Raw genomic sequence first — 20235 nt, forward strand, 5'->3', positions numbered from 1 at the left:
CATTTTTATGCTTGCATTATTTTACTTGTCTACTACTTGGTTTCTAAAATAACAGCTTCCATTTATTGTGTATGTAATATAATAAAATTTTTTTCTAGTTATTGACCCTGGATCCAGACACAGCTTCAAAAGTCCTTGGAATTTCCTGAGTGGTAAGAGTATGTTTTGTTATTCATAATGAGCCCCCTTTAAACTTGTACCTGAGTGTATGCTGCTGAAGTGACTCAGGGTGGGCCCTACAATAGTTAGCCATACCAGAAAGACTTAGTTCTCCCTTAAAGGGTTGGAATTTTACCACCCTCTTGTCTCTGGGATGGGGAGGGGGACTGGAGATTGAATTCAGTCATGTGGCTGGTGATTTAGTTAATCATGCCTATGTAATGAAATGCCTTATGTAAATTCTGGGACACTGGAGTTTCTGTGTTGATAAATGTATTCATGTACTGGGAAGGTGACGTATGAATTTCTCAGAGAGGGCATGGATGCGCTGAATCCCCCTATCCTCTCCCCGTTTGCTCCACACATGTCTTCCACTTGGCTATTTCTGAGTTATGTCCTTTATAATAAAACCGTACTTGTTTAAGTATAGTGTTTTCAATGAGTTCTGTGAATCATTCTAGCAAATTATTACACTTAAGGAGGGTTGCAGGAACCCTTGAATTTGTAGCCAAGTTGGACAAAAGTTCTAATAGCTTGGGGACATCTGAAGCAAGGGCAATATGCTTGGGTATCTTGTCCTTAACTTGTGGGATCTGATGCTAACTCCAGGAAGTGACTATCAGAACTGAATTGTAGGACACCCAGTTGGTGTCAGAGAATTGGTGCCAGCATGCACTGTGCTTATTACCCTTTGTTAGGCATTATGGTATTTGATGTAATACTACAAGTTCTGGTTTTATCATCTGTGTTTTATAAATAAAGAAAATGAAGCTTTTAAGAAGTCATATAATTTAACCCAGAGTCACAAAACGAGAAGTGTTGGAGAACCCAAGGCTTTCTGACCTTATAACTTAACCCTTTTATGCTGAGCCACCTACCTGCCTTCCTTGATCTAGATGTTACCCCCTTGCCCCCCAATCTGGCAGCTGTAGACCAAGGACTACTTTTTCTAAAATACACTTTTATCATATCATTTTTGAGTTCAAGAACTTTCAGTTCTCTTTTATTGCAGGGTAAAAGTCACACTCCTTAGCCTTGCAAGGCTCACCATAATCCATCAGGCCCAAACTAATAATACTGTCCCAATCTTTATATAAAAGAAAAGAAAATAAACACCTATTGTTTCTTGGAAGGGCCAGTGTGTATCTTCAGTGAACTGCACTGGAGATGGAAGATACGCCTAGTTACTTATAAACTATAATCGAGAAGTCAGAATATATTAAAAGAACATCAGCTTAAAAATAGCACATGCTGACCTAGTGAGCTGTACAGAAATTGAAATACTTCTGGAGTTCATGGAGCAGGTATATTTTGAGCTAGGTCTTGAAGAGATTTTAGGATTTCAGTAATTGTCATGGCTGGGGAGAGGACCTTTTTAGGCAGGAAGCCCATGAATAAAAAGGAATGGAGGAGGCTGTTGGGCATGCATTGAAAAGTGGTGTCGATGGCCATGAATACTTCAGTTTATTTGGAGGGAACCTTTCTGAAGGCAGGGACTAGTCCGTCTCAAACCATGTCTTCAAAAGCTGTAGCATATTGTTTTAACTGAGCTTGTGCTAAATCTTTGTTCTTTGAAGGTAGAGTTGTTTGAAATGAGCCAGAAGCTATTTTAGGGCCAACCTAGGTGATAAGGTGGGTGATCATGCTGGTTAATATCAATTTTACTTAAAAATAAGGTGTCACCTTTTTTTGTGTCACCTGAGCTGACCAAAGGATGTTTCAAACTATAAAAATTTAAAGTTTGTGCCGTTTATAGGAAGTAGTCTCAAAATCGAGAACAGAAGAAATTTTTACATGGTAATAACTTCTGTACTTTGTGCTTACATGGTCAAGAACATATAGAAAACATTTATGAAGAAGTAGGAAAAAGACAGGACCTTCAGACCTTTCTGAACTGTTGCGGTTGATGTTTATCTACTTCTGAGGCTTCACTTTTTATTATTGGCTTGTGAAAAAAATAAAGTTTGCCCAGATTGAGCCTTTTAAAATTAAAAAAAACTTTTTCATGCCTTAATTTTTTTTCTTGATTTTAAAGAGATGTTTATAAATACCAATTTTATTTTCTGAGACCTACACAGAAAGAAAGGATCATGGACCAGTGGCTGCATGGGAAGTTGCTCAAAAACTGGAAACCTCTTTTCTTTTCTTATAAAAGTAGAAGTGGCCCTGGAGTCAGAATGCATATTGTTCTTGCATTTGGTAAACTGTCTTATTACTTGTGTCTTCTTTATAGGTATTTTAATAACAGATAGGTATTATGCAAAATATATTTCGTAGACCAGGTTTTAGAAATTTTTTTTGCAGAGAGGCAAGATACTCTTTCCTTTCGTACTCATTTCTGGTGTTTATTTTTCCTAATATTTTTGGGAAAAAACTCTAGAGCCCTATTAGAATAATTTTGCTTTTTTAAGTCTTACCAGTGGCCCCTCCTCCCCATCTTGTAATGGACTCTTTTGAGCCATATTTAGTAAATGAATTAAATGAGACTTTTAAGTCTCAAAGATGAGGAGGAGAAGAGATTAACTATGAATCACTGCGTTGCCTAAAACTATTTTTGCATTAAACAAATTATGCCTTTCTCAGCATTCTCTCTGGAGTTTAAAAAATAGTGAAATGATTTGTTGTTTCTGAATATGGTTGATATATAGTATATCCATGGCCTCACCAGTCAGTGGAGAGCAGGTGTTTCCTCTTGGAAAATAGTTTGCCTGGACTGGATAGTTCTGACTATTAATTCATTTTGTATTTATACATCAAGAAGTAGTTCTGAGCAAGGACAGCATGTATGTGTGTGTAATAGAGCTCACCAGAGGAACAGAACCAGCAGGAAAGATTTATATCTCTACTTAAAAATGTATATATATATTTAAATTTTTTAACATATATGCATGTGTGTGTATATATTTGATATATATATATGTGTGTGTATATACGTATGTATATAGAGAGATATGGATAGGTAGGTAGGTAGGTAGATGTTGATTTATTGTGAGAGATTGGATCATGTGATTATGGAGTTTGAGAAGTCCCATAATGTATTGTCTGCAAAATTGAGATTCAGGAAAGCCAGTGGTATAATTCAGTCTGAGTTTCAAGGCCTGAGAACCAGGGGAGCCAGTGCTGTAAATCCCAGTCCAAGGGCCAGAGAAGATGAGATGTCCCACCCAGCTCAGTGAGGTGGCAAAAAGGGGCGAGTTCTCTTTCCTCTGTTCTGTGCAGGCCTTCAACAGTTTGTATGATGCCACCCACATTGGAGAGGGAAGTCTACTTTTCTGAGTCCACCAATTCAAATGCTAATCTCATCCTCAAATATCCTCATAGACATACCCAGAATTAACGTTTAATCTGGGTACTTCCTGGCCAATCAAATCGACACATAAAATTAGCTATCATAGTGTGCCTCTTAGTAGTAAGAGAAATTGAAATCTATTATGATCCTTTTTATTTTATTTCTGTTCAGTTAGTGCCTTTGTGATAAAGGGAGTAGGTAGATGGAGAAGAATGTGGTGGGCTTAGAAGCTGCCCAGTTCTCCCAGTTTGGGTTACTTACATGTGGAACATGATCTTTAATTTTGTTATCGATATGTTTCTCATCCCTTTACTTCCTTTATAATTTTCCATGATTATACTTTTGATAATTTATGAAACTAAACAAAGACTTTTGTGTTTCTTCTAAAGTGATGTAAAAATATACCTAGTTTTATGGATGGACACATTCAAAGTGATGGCAAATTTTGAGAATCTTTTGTAGCGCAGACTACCAAACTTGCTTTTTTGTCTTGTGACATGAATTCTGCTTTTGGATTGACCATTGTCTTCAGTTTTAACTTTTTAAAGGAAGTCATTAAGTGGATAGTGGAGATGAATGGGCAGCAGTTTGTGGATGCTGTTCCCTGGCTTCACCAGTATTCAGTCTGTATATCAGCTTTGCAAGTCCTGAAACCTGATTTCCTTACTTCATCAGAATTTATGACTTCATTTATGCCACGGAAATGAGAAGGGATTGATTTTAGAAAAGTCAAAGGTCTGCCTATTAGTTTACATGGAGAGGTGGACCTTTCCAGTCCAGTTCATAGCCCCTATTCAGGGTATCTTTTTGTGTTAGTACTGAACAGTGTCTTAACCAATAGTGAGAAAGTTGACTAGTATGTGGAGTGATAATATAATGACATACAGATATAAAAATAAGTATGCCTTAAAGGTTTTATTCATAATCAGTGGGGGAATCAGGGAAACAGTATAACTGGTTCAAAGGAAAGGTAAAAACACTCTACAAATTTATATGAAGTAAAGGAATGTTGAAATGGATCGCAAATGGAGACATAAGTGGTTTGTGGGGGACGAGAAGCCAGGGAGCAGTGAGGGAAGTCAGCCGAATCCTCTACCTGACAGGATGGAATTTGCATTGTGCATCAGTTACCTACAACTTACAGAGTCTTACAGTTTCACGGAGAATAGGAGTGCGAAATGGTAGAAGAGTGTGCTATAAACAGTGCCTAGTTTTCTGTGTTTTTTCCCTCTATATGTTACTGTGAATTATAACAACTTAGAAGATATTCAAAGAAAGCTCTTCTGGGCTCTCTCGATGCCTGGTGAACCTCTACTTGTACCACTACTTTGTTAACAAATGTGGACATTTTAAAATAATTTGGTTTTAGATCATTTAAATAATTATACACAGGCAACTCTTTGGCAGTAAGTCTTTTTGTGGAAAGCTGGTAGTGACTTGGAATATGGCTGCAAGGAGCAATAATAAAGATAATCTGGTTTTATATGATTTGCTTTTATAAATATATTATTGTTAAAGTTGCATAAAATTATTAGGAGGCCTTATTGTGAAGTTGGAGCAAGCCCAAGCTTTATGATAATCTGAATCACATACCTTAATGCCAAGAGCCTGTAAATATTGTGATTTTATAACCTGACTTCCTTTTAATTCCTTTTGAATCTTTTCATGTATGTTTAAACAGACTAATTTTTAGATTAACATGCATGTTATTTCTACAACTGGATGCAGTATTTTTCTCTTAGCTAGAATAAATGTTGAATAATTTTTTCCTTTTCATGATTCTTTCTGATAGATGATTTCTCCTAATATTGTGATGCCCTCTAGTGAATTCAGCCTTTCAGATAGGAAGTTTACGAGAGGCAGCAATCAGTACAATGAAATCTTCAAAAGGAACATTCTAGTAATTAGTACTGTTCCTATATGCCTTGTTGAGATGTCAAGTTTCTGCCCTGGAAATGTTTAAGCAAAGATTTGATAATGTCTTATGAGTCTCATTGTTGAATTAGTGTAATTTTTCCAGAGGAAGCTTCAGCTTCAAGGTTCTAGGTTAGTCATCAGTCTGAGGGATGTGAAGGTTTTAAAGGCAGTGTTAAGTGATGGATATGACTTCAAGTAGCTTTTCATATGTGGCCGTTTGGAGAAAAGAACTGGTAGCTAATTAACCTTTATTGAACATTTATTCTGTTCCTGTTGCTGCTTAAAATAGTTTCCTTTTATGTCATTTAATCCTCACAGCATGAGGTAGGTACCGCCTTTAGTTCTATTTTACTAGTCCAGAAATTGAGGCTCAGAGAGGTTAAATAATTTGCCCAAAGTCATACAGTAAGTAGTGGAACCAGGACCAGCTTATATCAACTATTAGTGGGTAGGTTAAGGTAATTTTTAATTGTTTACAGGTTGGCAACTCTCAGATAGGGTATTTAGTCGTCTCAAGCTAACGCCTTTTGTATATATTATCTTTACATTACTGCACTTAAGTGTGTGGTTTCTCGTGAGCTTCAGTCGCAGACACAGTAGTTTAATAATTTGTACCTAATTTTTCAAATTCATGAAAAATTTTTGGCTCATAATGTACAGTGTTACCTTAGTTTACTTTCTGTAAAACATTAATTCTTTAAAGTTTAGAGAATCTACTGCTCATTTTTGTGTTCAAGAATTCTTTGAAGGCACTTAGAATTTTTAAGTTTCTTTTGGCTTTCAGAGTCATTTACCATCTTCTTGGATTTTAAGGCTAGTATATAGCTCTTGTCCTTTTGGTTTTCATCACCTAGATTAGGTAGAAAATCCATTCCTTCATTCGTTGGTAAGTTAATTTCATTAGATTGGGCACTGGCTTTTCGATACTCCGGGTTCTCCCTATTTATGGTACTCAGGTCCATGTTAGTTGTACAGAGACAATATATATACATCTTCAGTCTAGTTACTGGAAAGATAAGGCAAACTAGGAACAAAGGACTGTTATACTGTGATATATAAGGTAAATGTTTTTTCATTTTTGGAAATTTCTCCGGTGTTTATGAAACTATTTCTTTGCTCCAAAGCCTTTGTATAAAGTTCCTAACTTGTATATAGTAAATTACATATTAATGGTGACCTTAATGGCCTGGCTACTTAGGCTCTGTCTCTCCCTTATTTCAATTTTGTGTGTACCTAAAGATGTTACAAACATGCCCCTTTCTAAATCTTTCCATTTAGGGTCTAAATGAGGAAAGAGAGAATGTGCAAAGGAATGAAATAGGAGGCATTTCTAATGGAAGAGGCGATAGCTCAGAAGTGCTCAGTTTGGGATTTCAAAGTCTAGAGGGAATGAGCCGGCCTCTAGAGAGGAATATTTCAATGAAAATAGGAGCTTAGAAAAATTTCATGTGACTCCATGTGCCTTTTGATGAAAACAATTAACTGCTTTTTAGAATTTCTTGAAATTTTTTGATCCCCCCCCCCATTTGTTTTTCCTATTTCTCTTTGTCCTCCCAAAGGTTTTTCTAGCAGTGGAAATCTCAAAAGATTATTTAAGGGGTAGGAAGTGTGGGATAAGTTGTGGTCTGATTTCTGTGGCTCAGGATCTGGGAGCATAGAGTGAAGCGTGTTGATAAAGGATAAAAAAATAGGCATAAGCTGGTCACAGGCATTTGGAAGAAAAGACAGGGAATAGGAGTGGTTCTCTCATAGTTTATGAGAGTTAGTACAAGAGATTGGGGTGTTAATATACAGTTTTATAAATCATTATTCCAAGTTAGGTGTTTATTCATAGTGGTTAAAGACTATGTTGTTATTCCTAGTGCTATTTTCAGGTATATTTGAGTGAAGTAGGCTTCTGTAGGCTGATCCAAAAACCTGATCACTATGTATCATATAATTTCCATGAGAAAATACCTTTGAATTCCCAACAGCTCACTGAAATGCAGAGTTTTGGAATGCTACCTGCTCATAATTTGGGACTGTTGTCTCTGTCTATATTTTGATAGAATTTCCAATTGGGACATTTCTAATCTGAGAACCAAATTTTTATTTGACTGTAAATTAGATAAACTTCTGTGGAATAGTGATATGTAGAAAGTGTTAAATTACTTCTACTCCAAACATCGTAAAATCATTGGATGCCATAAGTTAGGGAAGATTACATTTATTTTAAAAGTTTTTAATGAAATAACTTTGGTAACCTGAAACTACAATAATATGCAGTATAGTATTTGTTACTGAACACTTGATTTTGTATTATGCAAGCATTAAAAAAAAAATCTTTAAGATTTAGATGAACTTTTGACTGCCGACTATATTACCTAGTAAAGGGAAAATCAGACTTCTGGGATATAGTTGGGTTGCCCAATTGCTGTGTTTCTTTGACTAAGTTATTTCTCCATTCTGGGCCTTAGCGTCAACTGCAAAATAAGAATGTTTATAATAGCATTAATTATAATAGCTAAAACCTGGAATACTCAAATGTCTAACAGTAGAATAGATAAGTTTTGATAGAAATACTATACAGTGATGAAAAATGGACCATTGCAACACTTATAAATGTGAATGACTCACAAACGTGATTTTGAATTAAAGAAACAGGATATAGAAGAGTATATATACTGTTCATTCCATTTAGATAAAGTTTAAAAACAGGTAAGAATAACTGTGGTGCTAGGAGTCAGGTTAGTGCTTACCATAGGGAGTAGTTAATGATTGGATTGCAAGTTTTTGATCTGGGTATACTTACTTTGTAAAGATTCATTAAGCTATACACTTAGGATTTGTACACTTTAGTGTATGCTTCATTTTAAAAAGGCTGAAGCAAAACACAAAGTAGAAAAAAGTAAAAGAGTCAGAGACTGACTGGATTGGGAGCCAAGAGAACTGGGTTCAAGTCTCAGCTATACCCGTAAAAAACTTACTTTAGGCAATTCGTTGACTTCTCTGAGCCTTAACGATTGTATCTGTAAAATGGAAATAATTACTGCTTTCTGTATTTCAGTTGAGGTAAACGTTTGAAAGCACATTGGTCACTAGAAAACGTTCTCTGAATGTAAGGTGACACAATTTCTCTATTATACTTTTATATTTGTTATATTGTTACTCTCATGTAGAATCTCTTCCATATAAATTCAATAGTAAAAGGACATTTCGATCAACTGAATCACATTTGTTTATAGCTGCTTTTGAATTCCTGAAAAAAATATAAAATGGTAGTAGCAATTTATTTGACTTTCCTCCTTTTTAATACTAAGCCATTCAAAAAGTAGTAATTGAGCTCTCTCCAAGTGTACTGGATCTTATGTTGAGGCTCTAATAGTGAACAATAACATGGTCCGCACAACTATAGATCTATTAAACTAACGTGCTAGAGTGAGTGGCAAGCTGAAAACAAGAAAACAGACAAATGAATAAAATAACTGCACATTGTAATGAGAGGCATAAAGGAAGCAGTCAGGATTGAGGCAGAGAACTACTAAGGGGAAACTCGCTTTACGTAGTGGTCAGTGTTGGTGAAAGCTGACACCTAAAAGGAAGAATGGAAGATAGTTAAGCAAAAAGTTTGACATGACCATTCTAGGCAGCCTGGACAATTTGCACAAAGCCCTCAGGCAGGACGTGGCCTATTGGAGAACCTGGTAGAAGTGAGTGTTGGAATGTAGGTGAAGGGGAGTGAGAGATGATACACTTGGAAAGATGGGTGGGCGCCAACTCATCTAAGACTTACAGAATTTGGTAGGAATTTGATTTTTACTCTAGGCTCAATGGAAAGCCATTGAAGGGTCCTAAACAGGGAAATGATATAATCAGATTCACATTGAAGATTTTTTTTTTTTTTTTTTTTTTTGCCACAGTATGAAGAAAGGACTGGGGGTGGATGGGCGGAGGGTGTGGTTTGGCCAAGAGTAAAAGAGGAAGTCAGTACAAAAGATTATGATAATATCTTGGATTAGGTGGTGGCAATTGAAATTGATGGAAAATGTTGGATTTCAGATATATTTTGGAGATAATGTTTAGAGGCCTCTTGCTGGTTTTATTGAATTTGAGGAGTGAGAGAAAGGAAAGAATGAAAAATGATTCCTAGGTTTCTTGGTAGAGAACCTGGGTGGGTGCCGATACCATTTACAGAAATGGAGAAAAACAAGGGCTGAGTGGCGGTAGAAAGGGGGAGGAATAATCATGCCATTTATTCTGGATGTGTTCAGTTTGTTAGAACTGTTAGACACCCAGGTATCAGATAATCAGCTGAATCTGTGAGTCTGGAGCTCAAGGAAGAGGATTGTGTTGGAGATATTTTGGAAAGGTCATCGTTAGGATGACGTAGAGGAAGGAGGGAGGAAGAAAAGGACTGAAAGAGGACAACCAGTGTCTGAGTGGTAGGAAGCCCCAGTAGTTAGACGTCACTGCGAGGAGGAGGAGGAGAAGGAGGAGCTAACTAAGGAGACAGAGAGGTATCAGTAAGGTCAGAGGAAATCTGGAGAGTGGTGTCACAGAAGCCAACAGAAGCTAGCATTTCAAGGAGGAACTGGCCATTCATGTGGGACGCTGCCAAGATATGGAGCAAAATGAGGGCCATTGGATTTGGCAGTGTGAAAGTGAATGTTTTTCACCGAGGTGAATTAGTGGAATGGTAGAGACAAAAAGCCGACTGTAGTTGATTGAAGAGGGAATGGGAAGTGAGAGACTCCATGTGTTCTTATAATGCATTTCTCTGTGGGGTAGACAGTCACTTAACACACATGAGGAATCTTAAAAACCCATTCAGTAGCAAGCTTGGGGGTTTGCAGTGTCCATAAATGGCTGTAGGAAATTAGCGTTGGTTTTTGCCTCCCAACAATTTTTTCTTTAGTTAGCATTTGATTGTAAATTTAAAATGATGTGAGTTCATAGGCGGTTTCTATTTTAGAGTAAAATCCAGTCTGTGTTCTCGAGTCAGTATTATATTAAATTGAAACTTGGAGTATTTACCTTTTCAGGATGGTAATTATAAGCCTTGAAAATCATGCAAGGACTATTTCATTTTGAAACACTTAAAAATTCATTTTGGTTTTTTGTAATTACAGTGTTGCAGTAAGAGAGACATCTCAGCAGGGATTGCATTTGGCAGTTACGTACGTGTTCTTGTTCTAAACTAAGCGCTGTTTCTGTGGTTTAGATTTTTCCGTTATAAATAGAATTTTAATCAGTGTAGGTTAAATTTTTTCCCAGGCATGTTATAATTAGCACTGGCTACAACTTAATCCTAAAATGTGTATAGTAAATTTAGTAATTTATAAGCACTCCTGCCTTTAAATGGAAGCAAATAGGAATAATTTGAATATTTAAAAAATTCTCAGTTTATGTTTTGCCATAACAGTGTAGAAAGCAAGTATGGTTATTTAAAGGGAAGTTAATACATTGCCTCCCGGTGTTGTCACTGGGGATAATGTTACTTATATTTTGGAGTCACATGGTCTTAAATATACCATGACAGCTCATTTACATAGTCTTTTGAGTATTACTGTAGGATATGCGTTCCAAATGTGATTGGTCTGCCTGCCAATTCAGGCGCACTGCACTGACGGACACATAGACGGACACATAGACCCTTTAAAAATTCTAAGGACAAGCAGTTTGGAGTATAGACAGTTGTTTAGGTGAGTTGTTAAGAAGCACCTTCTCTGGAGTAAGACATATCTGGGGTCTCAGTTTTTAAATTTTTTCAGTTTATCTAAAACAAGGAAAATCCAAAAAACTTATTACAGCCAAGAGGAGCCTTAGGGAGACATGATGACTAAATGTAATATGGCATCCTGGAACAGAAAAGGGACATTAGATAAACACAAGGAAATTTAAATAAGTATAGGCTTTAGTTAATAAAAATGTATCAGTATTTGATTCATTAATTGTGACAAAAGTACCATTCTAATATAAGATGTTACTAATAGGGGAAACGGTGCAGGGTATATGAGAATTTTGTACTACCAACACAATTTTTCTGTAAATTTAAAACTGTTCTAAAACAAAAAACTTATTAAGAAAAAAAAAAAGAACATGTGGATTAGGAGATATTTTTTGTAGCCATTTTGGGGAAATACAATCTGTCACACTTTATGACTCTGCTTACATTATTTAACCTTTGTTGATCTCAGTTTCCTTATCTTTAAAATGGGTATAGTAGTGCCTACCTCCATAGGATTGTTGCGAGGATTAAATGAGGTAATCCAAGTGCCCAGACATACTGTCTAGCATCGTAAATGCTCAATAAATGCTGTTAAACAGTAATAATAACAATCATTTACAATTTTTTAAATGCGCAAGAATGAAAGCATGTTTATACCTCTTGATTGAGTTGTAAGAAGTTTGTCTTTGCCAAGCTTGAACTAGTTTAGGGCCTGACCATTTTGAATCTGAACTACTATAACATTCGTTGATTTTTCTGTGGCTTGTCCCCGCCTACCCCGTATAGCAGTTGGAATTGGCATTACTAAATGTGTGTGTTTTAAAATCAAATTAAATAGTTTTTCAGAATTTTGGAGATTTCCAATTGCATTAATTTAGTCTATTACTAAAACCCGTAATAGATTTTAAAGACAAATCTACTTTCCTCTTTGCAAACCATGAAGACCACAGGCATTGTAGTTTTGGGGAGAGAATATTGAACTAGGAATTGGGAGACCTGACTTTTAGTTCTTGTTTGGCTCTAAATACATGATTTGGGGCAGTTTCTTTCACCTCCTAGAAACTTAGTTTCTCATTGGTAAAACGAGAGTTGGACTGAATAATATTTAGTTATAAAGCTGATTTTCATGGACATCCACTGAGAAATGCGCTCAGAGCAGTGTCTTTGGGAGGCTTTACCTTTTCAGGATCGCCTCACAAGAAAATTGCCATTGCCTTATGTTTATGTTTCATTTTTGACCAAGTTATATTACTCTGCTTGATGATCCATCATATTCTTTATAGCAGTGCCCATGTGATTCCTTAATTGCTTCAAAAATTCAAATTTGCTTTCCAGATTTGAAGATTTATCACCATTCATTGAGGATAATTAATTGAATGTGCTAAAAGAATTTTTCAAGAAGGAATTAAAAAAATATCGTAAGCATAGACAGCATTGTTGGAGTAAATATCATAACTGCCCAAGTCAGACTTTTTGAAGCGTACAGGTCTCATTTGGAAATAATGACTTCTGGTATTTTTAAAGGTGATTTACTTTATAGGACTTCCCATTGTACTGTGTGACCCTAAATTTGACTCCTATTTTAAATTTTTAGTGTGTTTTCTAAATGTCATGTAACTTATAGCTTTGCCATTAACCAATATTTTATTGTAAGTTTCAAATAATAACTCTAGAGGGTATTATGGGCAAGAGCTATGTGGTGCGGAACAAAATCCCTAATGTAGACCTGATTTCTGTTTCTTTATCCAGGGTTTAGGGGAAAGCTAAAGCTTGTCTATACGTTTAATAAATTTTAGCCATCAAACTTTAATATGATTAAAACTGGGATGATCAGAGTGTTTAAGTATGTACATGTTTGCCTAAGTCTGTAACATTTAGTGACATATTTGCCAGACATTTTTTAGAATGTGGTTAATTTTTAAGTAATTAATTTGGGTTAGTCACCAAATACTATTTCATTTTTCAAATGTGTGGTAAATGGAATTTCAGTGGATGGAAATTCTATTTGTAGAAATGACTTTTCAGATCTTTTACCATGGTAATGGTATGTCGTGTGTTAAATTTTTAAAAAGCAGTAACCCTCAGTTAAGAAAGTTCTTTAGAACCTGACTAATTAAATTATCCAAACATTAATAGACTGCAATGTGGTAGACGTCGTTTTTGATAATAATTCCACTTAGTCTGCTTTTTCACCAAGGAATACTTGAATATTTTCCACGGGAAGCGTTATGATAAGAGATATATGCTACTATTGGAAACTATTTACTTTAAAAATTATCAGCAGATAAGTTTTCCTTGTATGGTTGTTTTCATTTGGTTTGGTTACCCCTTAGGTGACTAATTTTAAGCTGACTGGAAAGATGCATGGCTAACATTTACATGAGTGTGTTGAACTTATTAAAGCATACATCAGGTTTCCAATAAATAGAATTGACCTCATTTTAATTTCTCTGACATTTTTTTCCTTTCCATTTTTAAGGAGGCCTGCTGTGCGACGTCATCTTTTTCAACCTTTGCCATTAGAGTTATATTGGGGAAAAGGTAGAAAACATGATTTTGATAAAGCTTTGATTTTTTACTAGAGGTTAGGAATTAGCTTTCTGTCTTTAATAAGCACATATTTCCATTGGTCACAGTAGTTCCTGTTTACTTCTTTAGCGTTTAAATTTAACATTTCTTTATTCCAAATAAAATTCTTATTTTTCTTTCAGAGTCGAATGATGACATTTGAATTTCTCTAGTAAAAAGAACATTTTACTTTCTTTATTGCTGTTTTTAATGATAACTAACATTCCCCCCCTCTAACCTACAGTAAACAATTACAAGAATAATATACCATTTTTAGATTAAAAGTAGTTATTTAGAAAAGGAAATTTTGGGGTAATGCAATAGAAGACTGTTTCTAAGTTTGCTAATGGTTTTCTTAAACTTCCTTTTCGAGTTTAATACTTGTCATATATGTTATATGTTTATATGAGAGTTTAGAAGAGTTATTATTATTTTTTTTCAACCTTTGGGATTTGTATTTTGAGTATAGTTTATATGTGTAAAACTTTCTGCCTACCCTCAAGTAACTCATGTTTTTTATATTTAAACCTTTTTTTAGGACTGCTAAGTCTGTTTTTGTTAGAAAATGTTAAAACACTAAAAATATACAATAAACTGGAAAGCGAAAGGAAGCCCCCATTGAGTACTGGACAAAGACCGAATTTGTTATAATCAGAGCATTATCTTAGAACTGTTGAATAGCCTTAACTGCCATGTTTAAAAACATTTTTTAATGTAAAAATAAAACCATGAAATGGCTTTTAACTTTATAATATCATATCACAGGTAAGTCATAGGAAATTGAATTATAAGTATATAATAAATTAATTTAGCATTCTTAACAGATTATCAACTTGTACTTATTTTTCTCACTTCATTGTAGGCTAGTAGAAACTGACATATGTTGGGATTGGCCTTCAGTTTACATTGGGGAACCACTGATCAAACCAGCCTTATCTTCTCTCACTACTCTTCAGAATATAGCCAGATATACTATTGCTTAGTTTTGACTTGCTTGTTTTCATTCATGTGGTCCCCTTGTTCTCGGATACATTCCACCCATCCTTCATGGTTCATTTCACATATTCCATGTGGTAGAGACATCTAGCTGTCCACCAAAATTCGTTTTCTTTTTCCTAAGCCTGTAGGTAGCTCTTGTTTCTCATGTGACTGAGTTCTAGCCAGTAGAATGTAAGTAGAAATGGCAGGTTGTGGTTCTCTCTGTTGTTTCCTCTTCTGCTGGCTGGCTGGAGAAAATAATGTGGAAGTAGGGAAATACAGAGCCACAGTGGAAGCAACCTGGATCCCTGAGTAACTTTGTGGAAGAGAGTTGTCCACCAACCTGAACTTTCTTCCTTACCCTGCTACTATTACATATGCAAGAAATAAAGTATTGTGTTAAGTTTGGTTCTATTCGTTACCCCAGTTTCACCTACTATATAATAACGCTACTCATTCTAGGAGGCAGTTTGTGACTACTACACTTCACTCAGATGATCATTTTTTTTCTAAAATTCTTGGGTACTGATTAGGTATTTGCTGTTCACATTAAAAAAAAAAATCAAAAACAATAGCAGGAAAAAAAGGCAGCATGCGTTTAATTTGTGCATGTCTCGTTCACAAAGACTATAAACTTTTGAAAGAAAGTGACTTTGATATTTCTTTTGTTTTCTCTATGGTACACAATAGAGACACTCAGTAAAGACCATAAAGAACGAAAATTCGAGAACAGATTTTTAAGGCAAAGATATCGATGTCTACAGTGGTGTTAAATTTGGTTAACTTCATTTATTTTAGTTTTCTCTGGTTAGGGTTTCATTGTAAAGGAGAAACATGTTATAGAAAACACATAATTTAATAAATTAGAACAAAGATCTTAGTGAAATTTGTATAGTAGTGAAGCAACTTTTCCCAGCTTTCCCTCTTATTTCCCCTTCTACAAACATTAAACTTTTACAATGTGTTGTGTCCTAGGTCCTGGGGGTATAGCAGTAAATAAAACAAAAATTATTGCCCTCTTAGAATTTACAGACAATAAACAAGTAAAACATTTGGAATGCTAAATGTGATCAGTACCTGGAAAAAATAAAGGGGAGTGTTGAAAGTGGGGGTGGCAGGCGGCAGGATGATGCTTGAGTGGGTACTACATGGGGTTGGTCTTACCAGCTTTTAATTGGGTGTTCACGGAAGGCCCCTTGAGGAAATGACCTTTGGTCTCAGCCCAGAACCAGGTGACTAGAAATAATGTGGGTAACTGGAAAAAGAGCTATTAAATAGAGAAGACCACAAATGCTCTTCAACTTGAGGTGAGTGTGATGAAAATGTTCTAAAATCGATTGTGGTGATTGTTGTAGCACTCTGTGAAATACTAAAAACCACTGAAATGTACACTTTAAATGCTGAAGTTTATGGTATGTGAATTATATCTCAATAAAGCCATTATGAAGAAAACCATCAAAGCTTTAAAGACCTTCCTCATCAACCCAGGGAAAACCCTTCTTTCCTTTTTGCTCTGCTTAGAAATGTTTGGTTGTGTCATGGTAGTTATTACAGCAAATTACACGAATTACATTCCAGTCAGACCTAGATATTGTGAAGCGTAATAATCATTGTGAATGTTAGTAAATTTATATCAGATTACTTTGACTATAAGTTTTTAAAATTCCAACACTAAAATCTGGTCATGTATATGCAGTCGTCATAGCTTGCTGCTAAAGTAACAGTATTATCCATTTATAACTTGGGGGGAAAAGGTAATGGCTTCATGCTCAGTAATAACCAATTTGGGTTTGAGACTGCTGATTTTGTAGCCATATTGCTCCTCAACATAGCAGTTGCCTGAGAGCTTTGCCTTTAGAATCACACTTGCTTTCTGTTTCCTTTTGATGGTTTATATTCAGAAGAGCCTGGCTGTCTTAGGTTGTCTCCCTAGCCCCTGCTTTTTCAGATTCTGGCTCTTAGATATTCTCTTTCATTTTTTTCTCTGGAAATAATCTTCAGCTCTCAATAAGCATTTCTTTCGTACCACAAGTACACTTAGATCCCAGCCACCTAGGCAGCATGGATTTAGATTCTTCTAGATACTTAGAATTTTAGAGCTAGAAAGGGTCTTGGAGTTCAGAGTTATATACTAGTCACTGCAAAATTGTATTAGATTCTCAACAGTTATATAACTAGTCAGTGCAAAGCTTGTATTAGATTCTCAGCATCCCGAATTCTGTCCTCGATATCTTTTTTCAATGCCATTACTGCATTTCCAGAAGGAATTAAATAAATGCTCATTAAAGGTAGCTTCTCATTGACCCTGAGGAGATTCTTCAGACTCTATTACAATGTTTAAAATTGACTCTAAATCTGTGTTTTATTAAACCATCAAATCATTTTGTCTCAATCCGTAGTCACTCTTTGCCACAGGACCGGTTTTCCCGTGCCCTCATCAGCTGTGATGCCTTGTAGTTTGGAGTTGAGAGCACTCTGACTGTAGTTCTAGGCTTAGCTCTGCCACTAATTCACTCTGTGTCCTTGGCAAGTATCTTAGTCTCGTTAAAGACATTTTTGTATTTTAGAGATAGATTTGAAAAACTGGATTTCCCTCCACTTCAAGTGAAATGGATTTTATGCAAAGAATCTAATTTACAAGGTGTAAATTAAAATAAAAGCAAACATAATATTTCTTCTTTACTTCCCTAAGTCTCAGGATGGAGGAAAGGGAGGGATTTCCACTTTGTGAAGAAGTAGAGTTTCGCAACTTCTTACCACACAGGCAAGAAGCAGAGGAGGGAGGAACCTGCCGGCCCTGTATCATCTGGTTAGGGAAGGAAGGGTAATTCTGCCACAGGCTTTTTCAAGACAGGGGTTGGGGAGTGCCCTCAGCCTCAGCCTGGCCTGAGGAGAGCCAGTCAGGGCCCCAGCTGCTTGTGTATAAGGGACCCACCATTACTTTTAAAACATTACAAAAAGCTTACCTTTCAGATGAAGCATGTGTATCTAAATCCATACAAATGAATATTAATCTAGCTCTATCAATTTGCTTTTAATAGTAACAACCAATATTTACTAAGTACGTGCTATGTACCAGTTTCTGCCCCAAGTAGTTTACATATATTAACTCGTCTGATTTTCACAGTCCCTTACCCCTACTGCTGTTACCCCTGTTGTAACAATTGAGGCAGTAACAGGTTGGAAATTTCACAGTTATTAAGTGGCAAAGCTGAGATTCAAACCCAGGTAATCTGACCACAGGCTTTGGCTAATTTAGGGGTGAGCCTGATGTTGAAGAGCATTAAGTTTCATTATAGGAGACCTAGGAGGTTGTTCTGGGAGCTCCTACTGGTACACCAAGTTACTTTACTTTTCTGGGTTTCTTCATTTGTAAAATAAGAGTTTCAAGAAACGAGGCCCTCGATGTTGAACTCACAAATCTTAATGCCTAAATTCTTGTTATTTCTTTTCAACAAATTTATTTTAATACAGCGTGAAAATTTTGTAGATTTAATCTTACCTGTAGTCATCAGTATGCACTATACACTCCTGTGTGGAGAAGCATAGTAAGCTGCACTGTCCAAGATGATATGCACTAGAGGCTTATGGCATTGAGCACTTGCAGTGTGACTAGTGCGAACTGAGATGCACTGTGAGTTTAAAGTACACGGTGGGTTTCATAAATGTAGTATGAAAAAATGAATATAAAGTAGCTTATTGATAATTTACTTTAGATTGATTATATGTTGAAATGATACTATTTTAGATGTATTGGGTTACATCTATTAAAATTAATTTTGTCTGTTTTTCTTTTTCGATGTGGCTAACCAGATGATTTCAAATTACCTACATGGCTCACATTATATTTTTATAGGACAGCACTGTTTTTGAGAATCTTAAATGAGAGAAAGAGGAATGGACGGTTCTGAAGAGTAGGAATGTATATGGTAGTAGATATTCTATCAATTTTTTAAAGGTATGTCTTATAAAGGAGATGGTTTACAGTAACTTTTGGAATAGCTGGTAAAGGAATCCATGTCCCCATGGTATCTGGATCTTCTGCCTTACTCCTTCCTTCAAGTTCCCAGAATGGGACGGTTGATCCTCAAAGCATCGTCTTTCTGTGGTAATAATTTTTGATAAATGCCATTTGAAATGTATCATCAATTTCTCTGTTTTTGGGTGGAGAGGAATAAACCAAATCTATTTAACTTTGTCGTAATATTTCAGGATTCATTTCATATTGTGCTCGTTTCATAAAATGTGATTTTTTGAAATCAGCGATTGGGTCGTATGAGCTGAATCTTCGCCAACCCCAGGGCATCCTTTTGAACTTGAATTCCTAAGCTCCTATTATAATAGCAATTTTTTTTTTTTTTTTTTTTTTACATTTTAATCTTTTTCTTAAAGTACACTGTGTTCTGATAACATCCTAAGGGATGGGACAGAATTGCTTTTCTACAAATTTATTTAATGAAGTGCAGGAGCAGATTTAAAACTTTTTGTTCTTGCCCACAAATCATCATGTACTCTGTCTTATCATTATCAGTGTTCAAAATATTAATAGAATCAGTAAATTGTAGGACTTGAAAGAACCTTTGAGATCTTCTGGTTAATTAATTCTTGATTCTGTGTAACCCAAGGCCCTCTTTTCATAATAAGTGTTTTGTAATACTCTCTTTAGTGTCCTGAAATGACATTCATAGTTAATGAAAAATTTTACCCACATAATTAAAATAAATCAATATAATTACCTAACTGTAATATAAAGGAAAAACAAAAGGAAAATAAAATACGAGGTATGACTATACTAGAAGACAAAAAACAAAGAAACAAAGAACAACTCAACGGATTTCTAACGTGCTCAGAGGAGTACTGTTCTGTGGATAACCATGATCTAGACCCAGTTTTCTCATTTCATAGGTAAACAAAGTAAGGGGTGGGGGTGAAAGGGCAGCAGAAGGGGGTGTTGGACAATGAGGCTTGGTATTACCTTCTCTGAATTAACAAGTGCGGTTGACAGCAGAGCTTGAACAGAGAGCCCCGGCTTTGTGATCTGCCATGCTGCTGTTGTTAGTATTCCTGAAGCTCCCCTTCATAAGAGAAGAATGGCCCCAATGGGTGATGAATCCAGGGGTGTTATATAAGCAGCAGTCAGTCGGTACAAAACTTATTTGCTTCATGGTTTTTTAAAAAAATGATTTGAAAACATTTTTCGTTTTTAAATGAGATGGGTAACTGGGTATTGTTCTTGACTTGTTGCTTGCTGTGGAGATACAGATAACATATGGGGTTACTCTTCCTGAATTAATTTGTTGGCTAAGGGAAACTCTGGTGTGATGATAGCACGTTGTATCTTTAACCCTTTGCCCTGCCCCTGGCACAGAGCAGCCTCCCGCTTAGTTAATGAAGTTTCTTGGGATCTTCTGGACAGCGTGTAGGCGGTAGATGTGTAGACATTTATAATAACTCTGGAAGACATCCTGTAGGTTCAGAGCTGCCTCCAGAGCTCCCATTTTCTGGCTTTTTACCTTGGGCACAAACTCACTTCTTAACTGTAACATTCCTACCTTTTCTTTCTCACAGGTTGCCACAAGGTCAAATGATAGTAAAAAGTGGTATACTGTACTGTGTG

The 20235-nt window shown here is 35.9% G+C and overlaps 1 protein-coding gene across 5 annotated transcripts in view; it reads left to right on the forward strand.

Moving 5' to 3' along the window:
* LOC105299139 (lysocardiolipin acyltransferase 1) overlaps positions 1-20235 on the forward strand; it is a 166657-nt gene that overhangs the window by 14918 nt on the left and 131504 nt on the right. The window contains exon 1 of one of the 5 annotated variants that reach the window (XR_002782895.1): positions 99-152. The exons of the other annotated variants lie outside the window; for them this stretch is intronic. The gene's annotated coding sequence lies outside the window, so the exon portion shown is untranslated. Of the gene's footprint in view, positions 1-98; positions 153-20235 lie in introns of those variants that run through there. 5 annotated transcript variants of the gene reach the window in all.

This window comes from Pteropus vampyrus, unplaced genomic scaffold, assembly GCF_000151845.1.
Source record: "Pteropus vampyrus isolate Shadow unplaced genomic scaffold, Pvam_2.0 Scaffold173, whole genome shotgun sequence".
In the NCBI taxonomy this organism is placed as follows: domain Eukaryota; kingdom Metazoa; phylum Chordata; class Mammalia; order Chiroptera; family Pteropodidae; genus Pteropus; species Pteropus vampyrus.